We start from the raw sequence: 5,000 nt of genomic DNA on the forward strand, positions 1-5,000 counted from the left end.
GAAATGAAGAGGGAATGGATCCGAGAGTGTGTGTGTGTGTGTGTGTGTGTGTGTGTGTGTGTGTGTGTGTGTGTGTGTGTGTGTGTGTGTGTGTAATAATCTATTTATTTCTACATTCTCCATTTTTGTATATCATTCAATATTTTTTCACCAGTACAATTTTTACAGAGAGAGAGAGAGAGAGAGAGAGAGAGAGAGAGAGAGAGAGAGAGAGAGAGAGAGAGAGAGAGAGAGAGAGAGAGAGAGAGAGAGAGAGAGAGAGAGAGAGAGAGAGAGAGAGAGAGAGAGAGAGAGAGAGAGAGAGAGAGAGAGAGAGAGAGAGAGAGAGAGAGAGAGTGTTTTTGAGATGTTTTGAGATATTTTGGGGTGTTTTGAGGTATTTTAAGGATGTTTTATAATGTTTAAGAGTGTTTTTGTGGGGTTTATATACTTTTTAAAGGTTTAAAGTATTTTTAGGGTGTTTTAGCGTGCTTTAGGTGTTTTAGTGTGTCTTGTGGTATTTTAAGGGTGTTTTTTTAGTTATAGGCATTTTTAAGGTTTTAGAATGCTTTTGGGGTGTTTTAAGGGTGTTTTAGAGAGAGAGAGAGAGAGAGAGAGAGAGAGAGAGAGAGAGAGAGAGAGAGAGGAGCCCCTGATTAGCAAAAAGACGACTCCCTACCCTCACCACTCCACACAATCTAATTAACCAACTTTATTTCTCGATTTCTTATTTATTTGCACAAAAACCCTAAACTCGTTAAGCATGTAATTGGGTTCCTAGGAATTACCAGTGAAGTGAATCCTCGCGTTGAAGCCCTTCCCTTGCACCCCTCAGCCTTTCTTGTGAAGCCTTACACACTCACTCCAGCTCCAGCCCTCTGTGGAGTGAGCTTCGGCCGCTAAAACTCGTGAACTTGGAGGAGAAAAGATGAATTGTAATTGAGGAAGTGAAGGGAAGGATTGTAACTATTTTTTTGTCCTTTTTTTCTATTTTAATTTTTTTTCATCAGTTTCTTTTTTGTTGTCATTTTTTTTTTTTTCTTATTTCGTATTTATTTTTGTATTTTGTTATTTTTCAATTTTTGTCATTATTTTGTATTTTTCATTTTTTTTCCTATCGTTTTGTCATTTTTTTTCCTTTTTTTGTCATTTTTTATTGGTTCGTCAGTTTTTTCTATTTTTTTCTTTTGTGATTTTTTTCTATTGTCATTTTTTCCTATTTTTTGTCATTTTTTTCAATTTTTTATAATTTTCTACTATTTGGTCATTTTTTTCCTATTTTTTGTCATTCTTTTCTATTTTTTATCATTTTCTACTGTTTGATCATTTTTTTCTATTGTTTCGTCATTTTTTCTATTATTTGCTCTTTTTTTTTTTTAGCACAATCATTTCAATGTTGCGCTTTGTTTAGGTTTTTCTTGATTATTTACGACAATTTGTTCTTTCTATGCTTAGTCTTCTATATTCTTCATTCAAATCATGGCTCTTAATTGAACAGATTATTAATATCTATTCTAATCCTACTTATATTTGTTCTAATCCTATTTATATTTATCCTAATCCCATGCACAAGTCTTTCAAAAATATGGATTCAAAAGACTCGCTAATGTTGCTGGGATACAGTTTTACCATGTTTCTTGGTTAGGATCAGACAACTTCATTTGCATTAGGATGGATTTGTGGAGCTCAGAATATTAATAGCCAAAGTCTTCACTATTTCAACCCCCACTTAAGTTTCTGAAGCTGCATAAAATCACCAAATAGTAAGCAGAATGGATGTGGAAACGCGTCATGGTACTAAAAGGGGTTAAGGGTAGTTTTTACATATGTAGTAACACATTAGGTTATTTTTTCATCATGAACAAGAGAAACACCCTTGAAAACCAGGCTAATCATCTCTGCTGTCTTGGAAATTGTCGTGGTGAGACAGCAAAGCATTACAAAATATGAATTCGCAACTTGCACCAGTACTAACGTGCACATCTACTGTTCTCGTGACAAATGAACACACTCTCTGCATCATGAACTGGGGAAACACTCTTGAGGATCCGTCTAGTCTTGGAAAAACAGTCGCGGTTAGGAAAGCAAACCGTTTCAGAATGCAGGTTTATAATACGTTAAGCGCTACTGGGAGAACGCGAGCCTACATTTGGTAAGATTAAGAGTAAGAAAATGTAGTGGACGAGAGAGCAGTTTATTTTACACACACACACACACACACACACACACACACACACACACACACACACACACACACACACACACACACACACACACACACACACACACACACACACATAACTGTCACTACCCACACAAGTTCGGACTCTCGTTTGTGTCGCTTCCCAATCCTAACAATGCAGACAAACAACACTCCCAATTACCATCCTTTCCCTTAACAACCAAGAGATGCACGCCACCACCACCACCACCACCACCACCACCACCACCATCGCCACCACGCCCTTCGCAACCCAACCCAACTCAGCCCTCTCCATTCCTCCTCCTCCTCCTCCTCTTCCCCGAACTAATGGGCGACACATTAGCCAGGCTTCTCCATTATCATTAATTCCCTTCACCGTTGCATTGCTTCAACCCCTTCCCTACTTCCTCCCTTTCTCCCCTCTCTTTGCCTCCCCGCTTCTCTCGCCCCCGTCACTGCAGCCAGACGCCCTCACTGCACCCTCGTCGCGCTCTTCGGCAATGGGCGTGGCTGTCAAGTGGGTCTAATGCTCTAATTCTGTTTTAAATACATTGGAGTGAGCGCACAGAAGAGTGGAGAGCTCCCGGATGCTGCCTACCCCACCTCGGGAAGTTAAAAGCTACTGGGAAATGTGTATCTCGTCTCCTGGTTTCTAACATGGTCTGGTGGACGTCATTCATGTTTCCAATGGTGTTTTACTGCTGCTGGTGATGAATTTACAAGCATTCTACGATACAAATGGGAGTTTTCAAGGGTGTCTCTGTATCTTGCCACGTTATGAGCCAGCAGGAAATGTAGTCTTGACTAATGAATTCTAACATGGTCTGGTGGGCGTCATTCATGTTTTCAATGGTGTTTTTGTACTGCTGGTGATGGATTTACAAGGATCCTACAATACTGGTGGGAGTTTGCAAGGGTGTTTCTATGTATGTTGCCACGTTATAAGCCAATAGGAAAAGTAATCTTGTTTCCTGCGTCCTTATTGAGTTTAAACACTCTCTAGAGGGAGTTATGCATGGGTATACAAGGATACTGCAACATAAAGGGGAGTTTTCAAGGATGTTTCTATGTATGTTGCGACATTATAATGTAATCTTGTTTCACCGGGTCCTAATTGGAGTTTAAACACGCTCTAGAGGGAGTTATGCAAGGGTATATATATACAAGGATACTGCAACATCAATGGGAGTTTTCAAGGGTGTTTCTCTGTAGCCAGTGGAAAATTGACAAACACTGCAGCATCAATGGAGGGAAAAAAAGACCCAGGGGAATTCTGACTGGCTAATCATCTCTGCGCGTGGCCTTTGAAGAGCGTCCTTGTGGGGGAACAAAGAGATTAACAATACGACTCCCAGTTTCCCTGAGCAGCGGTTTTGAAGACTCCAGGCACCGGTGGCGACATTCAGAGCCGCTTTGCTCTCACCACGACTGTTTTTCAAGAGCACAGAGATGACAAGCTGGGTTCAAGCGAAAGTTTCCAAGCTGCATAATGTATAAATCTTATTAATTTGTCATTAGAACCATAGAAACATCCTACAAAATCCGTGTCACTTCAATTATAGCCTTTTGAATATGAAATCATTGTGAACCTGTCAGTTGAACCACAAAAACACACCTAACAACACGAAAAATAACTGAATTAATCAGTATCACTTCACTTAAAAGCTTTTAGAATACATAAGTCATGTGGATCTCGCAATATGACCATGAAAAAAAAACTCAAAAACAGGTACAGCATCCTTAAGAGCAAAACAAAATACTCTTAAAATCCAGTGATATTTCAGTTTGAGTCTTTATAATATACAAATTTCATTGATCTGCCACTAAAACCATAAAAATTTCTCTTAAAACCTCAAAAACACTCTTAAAAAACCAGTGGTAATTCAACCTTTAGAGTATAGAAATTTTATTCATCAACCAATAAAACCTTAAAAAACAACCTTAAAAACACAAAATCATCCTTAAAAGCAGTGGCATTTCAACTAGAACCTTTAGAATACAGAAATCTTATTAACCTGCCAATAAAACATTCAAAATAACCTTAAAACACAAAGTCACCGTTAATCCCTTCAGTGCTATGACGCGTTTTCATATTCATTCCCTATTTAGTGATTTTATACAGCTTCAGAAACTGGTGTGGGGATCGAAATAGTGAAGATTCTGGCTATTAATCATCTGACCCCTCAAAGACCCTTCCTCATGAAAATAAAATCCTCTAATCATACCCAAACCTAATAGTAAAAATGCCTCCCAGTACTGAAGGGGTTAAAAACAGTGTCACTTTAATTAGAGCCTTCTGAAAGTAAAAGAAGTTGAGGGTCAAATGTGGTTTAAACCTTCAGTACTGACACGCATTTTTATCATGAAATTTTGGAGTGAATAGACGATTTCATTGACATTAGGAAGTGTCTATGGAGATCACAAGAGTACCGGCCGGAGTTTCCACTGTTTAAATCCCCACCTAAGTTTCTGAAGCTTAGTAAAATCACCAATAAGAAAGCAGAATGAATATAGAAACACGTCGTGGTACTGAAGACGTTAAGCTACTCGGCCGTTCCCTGCACCCTCTCAGTCAGTCTTGCCAATGAAGGAGCGCCCGGAAGCCTCACCAGCGCCGCCCCAGACGCTTTAGTGGGTTATACGAGCGCAATTTGTCATGTGCCCCGCCTTCCGCTGCATTCACGGCGGCGATCACCCTCTCTCTCTCTCTCTCTCTCTCTGTATGTCTCTGTTTCTGTCGGAATATATGTCTTTCTGTCTGTCTAACTATTTTTGTCTGTCTGTCTGTGTGTCTGTATCTGGATGTTCATCTCTCTCT

This window comes from Portunus trituberculatus, chromosome 50 (genome assembly GCF_017591435.1).
Source record: "Portunus trituberculatus isolate SZX2019 chromosome 50, ASM1759143v1, whole genome shotgun sequence".
In the NCBI taxonomy this organism is placed as follows: domain Eukaryota; kingdom Metazoa; phylum Arthropoda; class Malacostraca; order Decapoda; family Portunidae; genus Portunus; species Portunus trituberculatus.